The sequence below is a fragment of the Leopardus geoffroyi genome, chromosome C2 (genome assembly GCF_018350155.1).
Source record: "Leopardus geoffroyi isolate Oge1 chromosome C2, O.geoffroyi_Oge1_pat1.0, whole genome shotgun sequence".
NCBI classification, from domain to species: Eukaryota; Metazoa; Chordata; class Mammalia; order Carnivora; family Felidae; genus Leopardus; species Leopardus geoffroyi.
In genome coordinates, this window is record NC_059333.1 from 48756898 (window position 1) to 48774544 (window position 17647).

General features: G+C 40.8%; 1 protein-coding gene across 50 annotated transcripts in view; it reads right to left on the reverse strand.

Annotated features, from left to right (window-relative positions):
• Positions 1-17647, reverse strand: part of LOC123610790 (ABI family member 3 binding protein) — a 265188-nt gene that overhangs the window by 174425 nt on the left and 73116 nt on the right. The window lies entirely within an intron of this gene.

Sequence of the window (17647 nt, forward strand, 5' to 3'; positions counted from 1 at the left end):
TTAATGTTTCTTTATTTTGACAGAGAAGGAGGGGGAGGGACAGAGAGAGGAGGAGAGAATCCCAAGCAGGCTCTGTATTGTCAGCTCCGAGCCCAACGCAGGGCTTGATCTCATAAACCGTGAGACCATGACCTGAGCCGAAATCAGGAGTTGGACGCTTAACCCACTGAGCCACCCATGTGCCCCCACAATATGAATATTCTTAATGTTCCTTTTTTTTTATCCTACTTGCATAATTTCTCAGCCTGTTATCATACTCAACCCATCCTTTTCATGAGCAATTTTTAAGTAGAGTCACCATTTTGTGTTGGTATACTTTCACTAAAATATGCCAATGGAAAATAAAGAAAATCTTTTAAAAATATTTAGCCTTTAAATAAATGATGTTTAAATAATCAGTATGCACTACATCAGGAACTAATAATTTATCAAATAATTTTTAAAAAATTTTTAATGTTTATTTTATTTTGAGACAAAGAAAACATGAACAGGGGAGAGGCAGAAAGAAAGAGAGAGAGAGAGAAAGAATATCCCAAGCAGGCTTCATGCTCAGCTCAACCCAGGGCTCAATCTCACAAGTGTGAGGTCATGACTGGAGCTGAAATCAAGAGTCAGACACTTAAGCAACTCAGCCACCCAGGTGCACCCAAAAGTTTTTTTTTTTTAAATTGATGTTTCCAAGATGGTTGATTTTAATATATATAAATAAGCCAAATGCACATTGGGCATACTAACTAGCATTTCCTAAGCACTTCTACTGGACTGATTGATGAATCTTACCTACAATAGTTCCTCAGTAACTTTGGATCCTGAAATTCATTCTATGCCCAATTTCATTTGGATGCTGCAGTCAACAAGAGTTCACCTCTGCTTGCTCAGGCAGACTTCACATCTTCGTTTTGTTTTTATTCTGAGTGCAAACAGCTCCCCTCTCCATGAGTTTGGAATAGAGGTTTCTCTGCCCAAGGTTTCACAGAGTTGACCTCCTTCTCAGATACAGACAACGTGGCAATTCAGCCACTTTTAATGACTTGAGACTTTGTCTTTTACTGGACACTCCATACAACCTTATTTGTTATAACCTGCTACAGTAATTACACTCCATAAAGTAAACCAGGTAACCTCTTGAACTGACATCAGAGCTTTGGCTGCTTAGTGGTAATTACCTCATGACCACAACCCAGATAAGGGAATATTCATTATGTTTCAGATCTTGTGTTTGAAAGCCTATCTTGCTTAGAGGAGCTTATACAAGGAACACTTAACCTAAATCAAGGTCCCTAATAAGAATATAATGCATTTCCTTATTTGATTTGGGATATAAAGGAACAAATATTAAAAAAGTACCACATATTCAGTACTTTCTATGTGTAGACTATTTGTTAAGCACTTCACATTTGTGACTTAACTACTCCTCGTGGCAACCCTACTTGATACATACTATCATCACCCCAATTTGTAGATGAAGTTACTGAGGCAGGATCAGCTTTGTGGGCTGCAACATGCACCATCAAGCAGGGCCCCAGGTCCAGAGGGGTCTCATGCTTGATTTCATGCCCTGCTGTCACCATCTTGAAATTCTTAATAGTTAAATCTTTGAATCTGTGTTTTGTGAGGGAAGCCTGAAGGGACGATAAAGCACATGTGTGAGTAGACAGGAACCATATGCAATTCCTGTGCTTTCTTTCCTTCACATTTAGTGGTTGAGATGCCCCATTAGGTATAGCATTCTGAGGGACCCCTTGTGGTAGGGTCCCCTCCCTAAGGAAAATAAAAACCTCAAGGCAACCTGGCTACATGCATACGGGACAATATCCCTCACAACCTTGTAACATGAGACCACTTAATCAGACTACACGTTTGTGTGTTACCACATATGAGAGAAAAAGAAGTAGAAAATATATTTAAAAAAAAAACTATACCATGTGGTGTTTGGGGCTCAGTTCCTTGGGTACGAACCCAACTGAGCGGTGCCGGCAGGAATAAAGTTGCTTCTTGCAAAGAAAAGCCTCCGTGTTACAACTCTCTGTGTGAGAATCCTACTACACCCTGAGGCAAGGGGATTCAGCAAGACTCAAAAGTAAAACAAGGTGAACCTATTGCATCTAGGACTGAGGGAGAGGGTGCGGAGGGGGCTGAGAGGCCACACTGTTCAATCAAACCCACACTGGCTTCACTGCAGAAAGAAGGAAATGGCATTTTAATGCCAATGGCAGAACAATCCTATAGTATCCTTTTTCATTCATGTTAGCTGTACCCTATTTGCCAACCAGTTCCACTGAAAATGATGACCTAGAAGCAAAGGGGAAACCAGAGCAAGGCCCGATTCCCCCCAATTTTCACATTTTCCTCACTCGTAAGTAAGTCCAGGGCAGGGTTGTGGCAGCATGTCCACGCACCAAGGAGTCAAGTAAAAAGAGCAGTTAATTTTGTGCACTTCCAGTCCTCTGGTAAGAATGAAGTACGTGTGCATGTATGAACTACCAAGAACAAAGTGTGGCATTTCAGTGACTCTGCTTAGGAGCTAAAGGCCCAAATTTGCATTTAAAATTAGCATTGCACAATGTAAAGATAACTGGCAAATTTCATGCTAATGATGTATAGTTTTAATTTACTTAATAGCATTAAATAGCAAATAAAATGATACTCATCACAAGGTGAGAGAAACAAAGAAAGGAAAAATTTTATATTTTAATGTCTTTAATGACATTATTCTCCTGCTTTTTGAAACAAGGGCCTTCCATTTATGTCGCATTTGGCCTTGCAAATTATATGGCTATCTTAATCTAGTCCTCAAAATGCCCTTTTACTTTTAATGTTCTTTTTTTAATGTTTATTTTTTGAGAGAGAGAGAGACAGAGCCAGAGCATAAGCGGGGAAGGAGCAGAGAGAGAGGGAGAGGGAAACACAGAATCCAAAGCAGGCTCTAGGCGGTTGGCCCAGAGCATGACAAGGGACTTGAACTCACTAGCCATGAGATCATGACCTGAGTCGCAGTTTGACGCTTAACTGCCTGAGCCACCCAGGCACCCCTACTTTTTTGGGTTTTTTTTAAGATTATTTATTTTGAGGGGTGGTCAGGGGGAGGGGCACAAGGAGGGGAGGGACAGAGAGGGAGGGAGAGAGTGACAGCATCCCAAGCAGGCTCCACACTGTCAGTGCAGAGCCCAACGTGAGGCTCAAACCCAGGAACCATGAGATGGTGACCTAAGCCAAGAAAACAAAGGTAAATCTCTATGTTTCTTAAATTACCCTCACTGTGGTGGAGTCTCAGACCTAGCCTTTCATTTCCCTCCTTGATGCACATTAATTCAATTATGCCTCAGTGGTTTTAAAACAAAGTCAGTCCAGAAACATGAGAACAATAACATACATAGAAGCCAAAGATAGTGCCATGATCCAAGACATATGGTTACATGAGCAATTTAAAAGTAATTTTTGTTATGATCAGTCATTTTGCATAAAGCACAGGCTGTTACAGTCAATTACAAATTGGAACAGATGTGGGGAGCTGGGTGCAGTTATGTTGCCTCTCACTGCTCATTAGAAGCTTCCAACATTCATGTATTTCAGCAGACTCTGCACTTGGTTTGGAACACAGAGATGGAAAAATAAAACAACTAGAAAAACCAGAATTTCTATTTCTGTTATGTACTATGAAATTCTTTGTGGGATTGTAGCAGCCTGGAAATATATACACTGTAGCTTGATCAGCAATTCTGGCAACACATGCCAAAATATACTTCATTTAGAAAATGTGTATAATTAAAATGTCAATTTCAGCAAATTTGTGTAGAATGCAGTTACTTGAACCAACTTTCCATTCCTAGTAATTAAGCCTATATCATGTTGTCGACTAATTACATCTAATTTGTTTAATATTTCAAATGCCCTGGAGGTGAAGGATTGGGACAAGCTTACTTTTTAAGACAGTGTACTATTGAAATCCTTTATAAAGTACTAAATTTTTTGATAATGCAAATAATCCTCCCATGATTGCCCTGTTTGATAAATGTCAATTATCACATGTTTATTAGAGGACAAGTACGTTGTAGGACACCGCTTCAGAATGAGGTCATAGCGAGGTTTATTTCTGCCTTGTGCGTTTCCACAAAACAAACATTTAATAAGCCAGCATGATCCTATAGAAAATCATGTAAAGGACTTGAACAAGAATAATAGTTTGCCCTTGCCATCTTTTTAACCATTTTGTCTCATATCAAACTAAATTTCTAGACGTGAAAGCATGGACTCCAGAGCCTGGAATCAAATCCTGCTTTTTAGTTTGTTATACAAGGTGAGTGTTTAATGTACTTACATGTTTCCTCACCTACAAAATGGGAAGAATCATAGTACCTAGCTGCACAGAAGTCTTAGTGATGATTAGCCTGTAACAGTGCCTAACACACAGAAAGTGCTAAGTTTTAAAAAAAAATTTTATTTTTGAGATAGAGCACAAGCAGGGGAGGGGCAGAGAGAGGGAGACACAGAATCTGAAGCAGTCTCCAGGTTCTGAGTTGTCAGCACAGAGCACAACATGGGGCTCAAACTCCTGAACCCTGAGATCATGACCTGAGCCGAAGTTGGACGCTTAACCAACTGAGCCACCCAGATGCCCCAGAAAGTACAAATGTCAGCTATTACGATGACAATAATGATGATTTCTTGAAAGCAGAAATTTGCCTTAAGAGGCCCTGAGGACTTATAAAAAGGAAAGAAAAGGTTTAAAGCCTTGTTTTTTTAAACCAACCACCACAGACTCCAAAATGCAAAAATATCACAAAAAAGAAACTTACACACCATACAACAAAGATCTTATATCCTGACCAAACTTTAAACTGAGCTGTTTTTCAACAGGGCCCTGAGTCTTGGGGTTTTGTATTCATCTCTGTGTGGTCCGATTTTATCAAGAGTTTTGTTCAAATAGTTTAGGCAGGATCCTCTATCCTCCATACTTGATCACACTTGACATCAAATGAGTTTCCTTAACCTCCACCAACCTCTGATCACCCCAGCCTGCCCTTAGCAAGAGTCCGGTCAGGTCAGTTTAGCCAGAATTTCCCCCTGCCTTCTTCATGTTTCTTCTCAGTTATTTTCCATCCACTGACTCACACTCTCTTCCATGGCTAGAAGTACTCACTTTTCCTTATTGTATTCAGAATGCAGCTCAGTCTCTTTTCCATGCTGCAAGACCCCATTGTAGTGGTCCCTATTTCCCCTCAAATAAAGTTTTGCCAACCATCTTTAACAAGTACCACTGAGTAACTTTTCCCTTCACGATACTCACACATATCAATGGAAAAAAATCCTAGAATATTGGTAAGTAGAATCGGTCAGCACATACTATGGCTAAGTGTAGATTATTCCAGAAATGTATCATAAAATAAAAATATACTTATTTCAACAGGTAACTAAGAGTCATTTAACAAAATTCAACACCAATTCATTTTTTATTTTTTATTTTTAATTAACTTTTAATTTATATCCAAGTTAGTTAGCATATAGCACAATAGTGATTTCTGGAGTAGATTCCAGTGATTTATCCCATATGTAAAACACCAGTGCTCATCCCATCAAGTGTCTTCCTTAATGCGTCTTATCCATTTAGTCCATCCCCCTACCTACAACCCCTCCAACAACCCACAGGTTGCTCTCTATATGTAAGAGTCTAAGTTTTGTCCTTCTCCCCGTTTTTATGTATTATTTTTGCTCCCCTTCTCTTATGCTCGTCTGCTGTGTATCTTAAATTCCTCATATGAGTGAAATTATATATTTGTCTTTCTCTAATTTCACTTAGAATAATACCCTCTAGTTCCATCCACGTTGTTGCAAATGGCAAGATTTTATTCTTTTTGGTTGCTGAGTAATATTCCATTGTATACATATACCACATTTTCTTTATCCATTGTATGTATATACCCAATCTTTATCCATTCATCCATCGATGGACATTAGGGTTCTTTCCATACTTGGGCTATTGCTGATAGTGCTGCTATCAACATTGGGGTGCATGTGCCCCTTCAAAACAGCATACCTGTATCCCTCGGATAAATACCTAAGTAGTGCAATTGCTGGGTCATAGGGTTATTCTAATTTTTTGAGGAACCTCCATACTGTTTTCCAGAGTGGCTGCACCAGTTTGCATTCACACCATCAGTGCAAAAGAGATCCTTTTTCTCCACATCCTCGCCAACATGTGTTGTTGCTTGAGTTGTTGATCTTAGCGATTCTGACTGGTGTAGGAGATGGTATCTCTTTGTGGTTTTCATTTGTATTTCCCTGATGATGAGTCATGTTGAGCATTTTCTTCATGTCAATACCAATTATTAATGATAAATAAGGATTCAAGGGAATCTTTCCTTAATATGATAAATAGATCTTAAGACATCTGACCTAACTTTATTGAATGTACTCTGCACATAATTCCTATTGAGTAACTCTCCCTAGTTTAACATTTAATTCTTTTTCTTTTCATTATTTTTTAAAATATTACACTAGGATTCTGGTTTTTTTTTTTTAATTAAAAGATTTAAGTTAATTTTTAATTAAAAACTTTTTTAATGTTTATTATTTTTGAGAGAGGGAGAGAGAGAGAGAGAGAGAGAGAGAGAACAGAAAGCAAGCAGGGAAGGGGCAGAGAGAGAGGGAGACACAGAATCAGAAGCAGGTTCCAGGCTCTGAGCTGTCAGCACAGAGCCTGATGTGGGGCTCGAACTCAGAGACTGTGAGATCATGACCTAAGCTATAGTCGGCCGCCCAACCGAGCCACCCAGGCGCCCCCAAAAAAATTTTTTTCAAGAAAGTATGCATGAGTAGGGGAGAGGGGCAGAGGAGGGAGACAGATTCCCAAGCAGGTTCCAGGCTCAGCATGAGCCCAACGCAGGGCTTGATCCCAAGACCCTGGGATCACAACCTGAGCTGAAATCAAGAGTTGCACATTAAGCCAACTGAGCCACCCAGGTGCACCTGGGATTCCATTTCATAGCCTGCTTCAGGCTTTTTTCTTTTTAATTTTATTTATATATTTAGAGAAGGAGTAGAAACAGGGGAGAGGCAGAGAGAGAGAGGGAAAGAATCCAAAGGAAGCTCAACACTGTCAGCTCAGAGCCCAATGTGGGGCTTAAACTCATGAACTGTGAGATCATGACCTGACCAAAATCAAGAGTCAGACCCTTCAGACTGAGCCACCCAGGAGCCCCTCAGCTTTTCTAATAAGCATCTAAGACTGTAGATTAGGAAACAAGAATATAATCAACTATATTATGTGTTCTTTTGGGGACTAAAATGAGGCAGTGGGTTAGGAGCATTACTGGAGTATTTACACACAAGGCCAACTTACCAGAACTATAAATTAGAACTAACTTGCTCACCAAGACCCAGATTTCAGTTTCTATGTCCATTTTCCCTTTTGAGGTGCCTCCTTGTTTTACTGAGAATGGCTGTCCTCTTCAAACTTATTTTCACTCGTTCTCAGAGAGGATCACAAAAACAACCATTTCCAAGTTACTATGAGTGAATTCATGTTAATACAGTGCCTGTGCTCATGACACATTCTATTTTCATTACATGGGAAAAGCATACATCCGCTACTAAATACACACAGAAAGGGCATCAGGCAACAAGTAGGGAGAATATTTTGGCCCAATGCCTTTCCTAATTCCTTTCCTTATTTCCTGAATTCCTAAGGTGTAGAGAACCACCATCTCAATGAGCTGAAGACAGCTGGCTGGCAAAGGTTTTGTTAGAGACTAGACCTGGGGAAGGTGTGCAGGCTCTATTCTGGCAGGAGAGGGGCCAGGCAACAAACTGTTACAGTGCTTTAACGGTCTGGGTTATGGGAGGTGAACATCACCTCAGACACCTTTCAAGGTCCAGAGAAGGGATTCAAGATGAAAATGAATTTACAGGTGACTTTGAGTCTATTAAACACAGTCCATAAACACCTTTTGTCAGTAACTAGATTTTTGTAGTCTTAAAAAAAAAAAAAAAAGGAGGTTGAATAGGTACAATTATCCCTACTATGATTTAGAGGTTTAAAAAGAACAGTGATGCTTTTTCTTTGGTTCCCTTGCCAAGAGGGAGAGACACCTGCCTCTGGGTCCCCAGGGGAAGAGGCTCAAATCTTCGCCCTCCTGAGCTAACTGGGGCCTTAGAAAGTCTTCTGAGATGCAGAACTTGGGTCCTAGAAACCCAGCAAGGAGAACACAGGACGTGGAGCTAGAGTCCTGTTCACACAAAGGGCCCCTCTGAGAGGCTGGGCTGGTCCCTGCTGAAATTTTGGCCCGTAGGTACCTGATCAGAGGGTAGAGGAACAGCAAATAGGTCAAGTTGTGACCTTGCTGTCATTACCTAAGGCCTGTCCTAATAAGGTCAAGAAACTGACAGATTTTTTTAAAATGTTTATTTATTTATTTTGAAAGAGAAAGAGAAAGCGAAAGCAGAGGAGGGGCAGAGAGGGGGATAGGGGGAAAGAATCCCAAGCAGGCTCCACACTGTCACCACAGAGCCGGACGCAGGGCTCAAACTCAAGAACTGTGGGATCACGACCCGAGCCGAGATCAAGAGTGGGATGCTTAACCAACTGAGCCACCCAGGCACCCCTGAAAGTTTCAAAACTGGCTGAAGAGGGTCAGTGATTTGGAAGGAATTGCAGTGGAGAAGGGTTTCAAAGCTGCTGCCTCACTGGGGCTCTTACTGGAACACAGAGTGGTGTGCTGGGGGGAAAACGAGGCTCCTGAGAACTCAGAGTCAAAAGTTGACACAGAAGGGTCAGACTCCCAAGGTGAAAAATATTTAGCAGTTACTGAATCTTTTCTATTTTGGTTGTTTATCTTACTTAAAAACATTTTTTAAAGTAATACCTTCCTTGCTCAAGCTCCAAACCCCAGTCAAACCATGAGAAAAACCATTAGTTAAAACTAAATTGAAGGACATTCTACAAAATATCTAACCAGAACTTCTCATCAAAAGTAAAAAGAAATTAATGTGGTCCACTAGATCTGAAAAGAGACATGACAAAATGCAATGTGGTTCCCCTCCATGGGCTCCGGGAAGAGAAAAATGATCTTAAGTAAAAACTAAGGAAATCAAAGAAAGTACCAACTTTAGTTAATAACATATCAATATTGGTTCATTAGTTGTAACAAATGCACAATATTAACATGTTAAGAATAGGAGAAGTTGAAGTATATAGGAATTCTTGGTACTATAGGAGCAACTTTCTGTAAAGCTATTCGAACACAGAGAGTTTATTTAAAAAAATAAAGTATCTGTTTATAAAAAACAGATAATATGAAAGTTATGTATCAGTGAGGCAAAGGAAGTTGTTTCAGTGAGCATAAAATAAAAGCCCTAGGGGATGCAAAAGCAGTGTCATTAATCAACGGCTTTATTGTTTTTTAATTCTTTATAAAAGAATGGTGTGATTTTATAGTTAGAGCTACTTTAGAATTTGATAAAGTAAGGGAAGTATTTTTATTAGATGCCAATGTGGCACATCAGAATACTACTAATAAATGAAGAATAAAATCACTGGGGCACCTGGGTGGCTCAGTTATTTAAGCATCCGACTTGGGCTCAGGTCAGGATCTCACGGTTCGTGAGTTCTAGTCCCGCATCAGGCTCTGTGCTGACAGCTTGGACCCTGGAGCCTGCTTCAGATTCTGTGTCTTCCCCTCTCTCTGCCCCTCCCTCACTCACACTGTGTCCCTCTCGCTCTCAAAAATAAGAACATAAAAAAAAGAATAAAATCACCGATAAAACCTAAAACAACAACTATGGCCAGGGAAGTCTCCATACATTAATATAAATTTTTCTTTGCATCTTCAAGTGTCCACATGCCACACTTAACTGTAATCTGTCCTAAACGGGTACAATCAATTCCCTTTAGTTTTTAGCATTTGGCAGACAGCTCCTGTGGCTTATTTGGTCAACACAAACACTGAGTAATGTCTGTTCGAAAAATCCCCTTGAAAAGCTTCCCTGTGTTTGAAACCCAGGCAGAGAGAGTTCCACCACTTACCCGCTCGTCAATTCTGGGGAGAAAAAAAAAACCTCCAGAGTGTGGCCATGGAGGGGAGAAGCAAACAGAGCTCCAGCCAGGGTCCTTGGCTAGGCTGTTCTACCTCAGCTGCCTTTGCCTAAACTTGCAGACATTATCCCTGGCCTGCTGGTCCATGAGGAAGAGAGGGGAGCCTCATTGAGATAGAGAGGTGTCCAATCTGGCAGGGAGTTAGAATATAAAAACACAGTAAATGCTACTTGTCTGCTCATTTCTTGAAAAGCGCCTCATCGTTAATTTCTAAATTCCAGTGGAGTAACCAACCTTGCTCCCACCCCACCCATTCTCAAGTTCCAGTGATAAAGTGGCAACAACATACTGATACCACACCAATCAGTTTCAGCAACAGAGTAGAAGTGCTTCATATTTGAACTGCAGTTCACATCCATCCTGAAGCCATTACTCGAAAAGGAGAAGCTCAAATATGGCTGATGAAACAGATCCTTCCAGAGGAGAGCAATAACCACTACCACCATCAAAAAACTCACCACAAAATAATTTAATTGACCCTCAAGTAATTACATATTAAAAAGCTAGAATAATAATTGATAGACTTGACCCACTCGCAAACATCACTGATACCCCTTCAGAAAGTTTGGTATCCTTATGGGAAAAAAACTGATGGGGCATTTTTCTAGAAAACTGGGTAAAGAGCAATGTCTGCTTAGGTATATGTTAGCTTACAGTCTTGCAAAGGTTCATGGTAGCCAAAAGTTCCAATAGAAGACAGAGTAGTTTTACCTAAGGTCAGTAGTGCATGAAATTTACTATGTTTACTAAGTTTATGAATATAAGAGTTTAGTAATTTTTAATAAATCACTTAGATTACTAGCTTTTGCCCTTAGTTGTCCATACAAATGGAAGCACATAGAATTATGAATCCTCACTAATGAATAAAAGTCCTCCACCGTTTAGAGTATTTCTAAGCCCCTGTAGGAAGATGTGGTAGATGGAACATCACATAGAATCTGATCCAGACTCAGTTCATGTTTTGTTCATTTCTGTGACTTTCAACTTGGAAACATAGTGATGGAAAGGCAAACATTTTCAGAAAGAATAAATGGATCTGTTCCTCCAAGCCTTTATTGCCAGAAGAATGCAAGAGCTAAGGCTTTTCAAGGAGAAAGGAAAAAATAATTAGGGGCTTGGGTATAGTACAAGTAAATCACCTTTAAAAAAAAAAAAGCCAGGAAAGTTTAATTGCTGACTTATTCTTTGATCAGCCTGCCTGTACACCTTTTTTTTTCCTTTGAAGTTTTTTTCTTATAATAAATACATGGTTTGCATGTAAGGATTATCCTTCTCTTTCTTTCACCTGAAAAGTTTAAAGCCAATTTTAAAGCAAATCCTACACTGTTTAGCAATTATTTCCAGAACCATTACAAAAATCAGTTGATTACTGAACGGATCCCCACCTTGATGGGACATCCTGCCATACCCTTAGCTCTGGGAAGCGGCCCACAGGCCCTGCCCCTCCAGCAGGCTGAGACCATGCGAAGGGCTGAAGGATACCACAGAGCAACTGCTAATGCAAAACTGGCTAGGAACAGCCTCCAATGGTGGGATTCCAGAATGTTCAGATGAAGATCTGTTCTGAAGGGAGCTGACAGCCTTCTTTGGTGTTTCTGCTACAAGAGGTGTTGTTCAAGCTCTTTTGAAATGGATGACAGCAATGAGAAGCAGCTCCTCACCCCCATTCTGCAGTGAGTAGAGCTTCTCAGTAGGAAAGGAGACCCAGCTGCGGCTGGAAGAGAGGATGTGGGGAAGAAGCAGGTGGGAAGAAAGGGTTGGAGGAGGAAAGAGGGCTTTTTCTAACAACAGTGTGCTCCACACACACCCCCCCCCCAAACCCTCCACCGCCGCCAGAGGCTCTGCTATAGTCCTGTACTCCTCATGGCTTCCTGAATGAGTCTTGATGGAAAAATGCATCATTTTTCCAGAATGGCATTTCAAAGACACATTCCATGGAGGAAGACATTGCTGGAAACTCTTTCTGAGAGTTTTATTTTAATTTCAGTGAGAATTGGGGAGGGAAGGCTATTGAAAACACACATGTCATCCAGCACCAACTACATTCTGTGTGGGCCTGATCAACGCAAAAACAAACAAAAAGGATGAAACCCCTATTTTTGTAAGCAGGGGTTGGGCGGAGGGGAGAGACATTGAAGCCTAAGTATAAAACATTTCTCTCCTTCCACAGCGTCTGTCTCAATTTTTCACAGTAAGTATTGGCTGTTTAAAGTTGCACTCTGCAATTGAGTGCAGACCCTCCCTTCTCCCTCCGGGCTGCAGTAGAACCCTCTGGCATCAGTGTCAGCATCAGGATCAAAGCCCTTTACCTCTGGCCCCACCCCAAGGGCTGAAAAGCCAATTTCCCCTTCCCATGGGCCTGCCATCCCAACCCACAGACTCCAAGAGATTGCCATCTCTCAACTGAGACAGACTGTATCTGAATGGAGGTAGGAGAGGGGCACGTGCATGCCCAATAACCCCACAAATGCCTGGCAGTCCCTACTGCAGCCTTCTGGCCAGGTGTCACCAAGGGAGTGTTCTTACTGCAACTCCCAACATGCACCCCAAGTCCCTCCTGAAGGGTAAAGGGAGCAGCAGTCACCAAGGCTAGGTGGGGAGAAGGAGGCCTAGCAGCAGGGGCAGCAGGGGACCAGGCAATAAGCCCAAATCAGAGGAGGGGCTGGGAGGCCGGCACACAGGAGCCCGGGCACTAAGCCCTCAGCACTTTTGCCACCATCACTGAGAAAGCAGCAACAGCAAAGCATTGAACTTCTAATGCTGGACCTTTCTGAGTGCAGAAACTTTCACGTGCCCGTGAGGCCAGCCTTGACCTGACCCTTCCATTCCCCAGCCTCCACATACTGACCCCAACTCTGACATACCAGCTCGCTATTTCCTAAGGTCCAGGCACCCCGTCTGGAGCATCTCATTCAGCCACTGTCCCAAGATAACCCTGACTCTCTTTCCAGCCTTGACACATTCTCTCCCCGACACTGGAAACAAATATTTAATAAGCTAGTTCTTTTACCCACTTGCCCTCACATCCAGTCTACATCCCTTTCTAGTTTAGCAGTCCTGTTAGACATTAAAATTGTTGACTTTATTGCCTGTGGTTTTTTCCTTGCCTGGGTTTTACATGTGCACCCCACAGAGAAATTTAGCGGAGGGTGTTGTCTGTGAACTGGCCTCAGGTTTGGCAAGGGCTTGCTTTTGAAGAGGAAGGAGCTTGTAGCACACGCATGCGCGCGCGCGCACACGCGCGCGCGCACACACACACACACACACACACACACATTTTCCAGTGAGTTCATCACTTTGTTATTATCTCTACAGGAAGTACTATCAAAAAATCAGGACTTCATTTGGGTATTTTTCTTTCAAATCATAAAAGCTAGGTCACATTAGCTAGCAGGTAGTAAGTCAAAGCCTTCAAATCAGCAGGGATTTTTCTTTCATTTTCAATGTGTTCCTTGGCATTACCATGTAGCGATAAGGGCTCAGGGGTCAGGAATAATCCCAAGAGGAGCTTTTACACAAGGCTCAAAGGTAAGAGAATCCCCTCATGCCATGGGGAAGGGACTGTGGCATGGTGGTCGAATAAATGCACAGGCTCTGGAGCCAGCCTGCCACTTGCAGGTTTCTTAACCTCTCTGGGATTTACTGTCTTCATTGGGTAGAGAAGGATTATAATACTTTGTGCTTCACAAACTGGCTATGAGGATGTAACTTCTGTGAAGCCTGGGCCCAGCTCATAGGGAGTCACCCACACTAAACCATCAGTAAACAGCTTGGTGAGAACTTGTACTCCAGCATTTGTTGAGTAACCTATACATGCCCATGAATGGAATTCATCAAAAGCAAACCTGTATGAAACCTCTTCTTGATTTTGTTCCTCTTTTCTCATTGAGGAGTGTCCCAGTAGCAGGAGAAAAGGCTATGCTACTAGCCTGGAATTTGATGGTGAAAGACTTGGGGTCTATGCTAAGAATTCAAGGCTTTCTCTTAAGTATGTATTAAACATATAATTGTTTCACTAGCCTGGATGCTGGAGAGAAAGGGGAGCAGTACTAACTGTGCCAGAATAACAGGCTTAAACTATAACTGTGCCTGAGAAATAGGGTAGGGTCAATGCATTTACAGTTAAATATTTTTTTTTTCTCCCGGAGAATACCACTCTGGACAAATAGAGGAATTTTATTTTGTTGACTTGGAGACCCTCCAGCCAACTTCCAATCTAACTCCAGGTAGTCAGTTCCTACACCAGAGATCCAACCTCCCTGATTGCGGAGTACATGAAGGAAGGGAAGACCCAGCTCTGGCACCAAGGAACTCACCAGCTGGTGAGACAGGACACAAATGAAAACGAACCAAACAAAATAACGTCAACAGGGAGAAATCCAAAACAGAATATAACCAAAAGTTGGCCTTCCTGACATAGCACTTCCAGCATGATCCTTCAGTGCTAGGCATTAAGTGCCCAGGGAAAATGAAACAAGTAAGGAAATAACATGTGGATCATTAGGAGACTGGGATTTGATTGTATTCCTTGGTTGGAAGATCTCTTCCTCAAAGTAAAGGAAATTTTGAAGTTATGTATGTTCTTGTGTATCTGTTCCACCTACTCCAATAATATCCTTCTACTGGCAGCTGTCTTTCCATTTAAGGCATCTTAACAGCAAGGCTCTTAAAACAACAAATCTGGGATAGGGTTTAATTTCATTTTGGCCCATGACCAAAAGGCCAGGAGCTATGTTGGGGAACCCTTTTAGATGTAATTAAGGATGATTTTTTTAAAGTTAGATTTTGGTCACTGTGCACTGTCCACTATGGTTGAGGCGGAAAAAAACCTATCATGCTTTATATTGAAATATTGTCAATTTATTTTATTTCCAAGAAAATATCAACTTGGGAGACAGTATCTATTGTTTGGTGAGGCCAGGAAGTCCATGAAAACAATACATTTGAATCCAACAGAAAAATAGAACTTTGAAAAGATGTTATCTTTATCAAAACATGGCAAGATGGTCATCTATTATGAAACCAGGCCTTTCTGATATAAACTCATGGTGAGCTGGTTTAAACGATGGCATAATATTTATTAACTGATATCTATTAGGCCAATTTCTTTAAAAAAAAAAAAAAAAACTTTGTTGAAACTTAAGTTCTGCTAAAGTTTGCACCTCAGAAGAAAATCAAGTGATTTTGAGATTCCTATCTTTTAAATGAAATATTTGGATTAATCTGGAAGATTCAAAGCCAAATACTTCCCAAGTGGTAAAACCATTTCCAGAGAAGCAACTAGATGACATTCTCAAAAACAGTTCTAAACAAAAGAGAAAAATCTATCCTCGACATGACCCATAGCAGTTTCAGACTTCCTGGGTCTCTCTGTTGCATCTCTGCCATTCATTCTTATGCCAACACTGGAGGTGAAAAGGGAAGTCCTCTAAGGTCCTTAGCTCCTGAGGGTTTTCTATCTGGGTACAGTGTGGGAACAGATAAGACACACAAAAATAAAAACAAATAGTCATTTATTAAGAATGATGGTGGGGCACCTGGGTGGCTCAGTCAGTTGAGCATCCAACTTCGGCTTAGGTCATGATCTCACATCTCGTGAGTTCGAGCCCCACTTCGGGCTCTGTGCTAACAGCTCTGTTCTTCAGATTCTATGCCTCCCTCTCTCTCTGCCTCAACCCACTCACATTCTGTCTTCGTCTCTCTCAAAAAATAAATAAACATCAAAAAAATTAAAAAAAAAAAAAGAATGATGGTAAAAGAAAATACTCAGCCTCTAGGATATCCATAGAGAGGGACATAGATATTGACTGCCTTGGCCAGAAATGGCCTCACGGAGAGCAGAGGAGGTAAGTCTTAACAAATGGGGATCTCATAACAACTAGAGACAGTGATGGTGGTTCAAAGAGTGGGAGAGAACAAGTTTTGGGGACCCAGGACATACTGTATGTATTTTAACTCATTTAAACCTTAATATGTTAGGTAGCCAATGGCTCTTTCCAGAATACAAGGCCTTTTTTCCCTGTTTATTGTTTGAAGGACATTATAGAAGCAACCTATCAGTGGTTTATGGACTTTCTATTGTAGAACAGGTAAAATTCCCAAAGTTTTAGAGGCAGTAGAGTTTCAGAGCTCAGTTTCTAGAGCCAGACTCTCTGGGTTCAAACCTTGGACCTGCCGCTTATGACCTAAGTAATTTTACAAAGTTGACTTCAACTCCTGAAGACTCATTTCCTTATCTGTAAAAGCGAACTAGTAAGACTAACTCCCTCTGCATAATTATCATCCCTCATCTGCATTTGGGGACTGCCTTGTATGCATTACTAGCTGCTATCTTGTCTCCTCTCACATCCTCCTGTTTAAGATCATTAATCCTTAAGTATTCTGCCAAGGAAGATAGGGCCTGAGATGGTTGCAAAGCCTGGCACTTCGTCTTTTCTAGCCATTAGTTTATCCTGCTCCTCTTTCACTATTCTTCAACGGAATCAAGTGCTTATATAGTTCCTTCAGTTATTCTCAACCTCTACCTCAGCTATTTTTCTCCAGTAACTCCACCCCCACCTTCCTCCTGACACTTAACGTAAAAATTCATGTCTTTTCATCATTAAGGTGATATATTTATCCTCAGAATAATAAATAGCAGTCTGCATTACCTTATATTTCATCCCACTTCCATAAAAATGAGTAAAGCATGCTTAAACCTTTCTATGAGAGAAAAAGACCACTGAAATTCTACAGTTTGCAATGCTGAAAGAAAATACTGCGCATTTCCTCTTGCTTTCTATATAAATGTAGAAATTAAGGGTAAAATGTAAGGGGGGGGGTAGAAAAATTGTAAGAATTTGTGTAGAACCACAATAGGCCCCAAATAGTTAAAGCAAACCTAAGAAAGAAGAACAAAGCTAGAGGTATCATGCACTTTTATTTCAAACTACATTACAAAGCTATAGTAAGCAAAACAGTATGGTATTGGCATTAACACTCATACATATAAATCAGGGGAACCAAATCACAGCCAAGAAATAAACCCACACATATATGGTCAATTAATTTATGACAAAGGAGTCAAGAAGACACAATGGGGAAGTGACAATCTCTTCAGTAAGCGGTGATGGGAAAACTGGACACCCATATGCCAAAGAATAAACTCGACTACTATCTCACAAAAATTAACACAAATGGATTAAAGACTTGAACATAAGTCCTGAAACCATAAAACTCCTAGAAGTAAATATAGGCAGTAGGCTCTCTGCCATTTGCCTTGGCAATGATATTTGGATTTGACACCAAAAGCAAAAACAACAAAAGCAAAAATAAACAAATGGACTACCTCAAACTAGAAAACTTCTGCCCTGCACAGGACACCATCAACAAGATGAAAAGGCAACCTACCAAATGGAAGAAAATATTTGTAAATCATTTATCTGATAAAGGGTCAATAACCAAAATATATAAAGAACTCCTAACTCATAGCAAAAACAGACCAATTAAAAATGGGCAGAGGAATTAATAGACATTTTTCCAAAAAAGACGTACAGATAACCAACATATGAATAAATT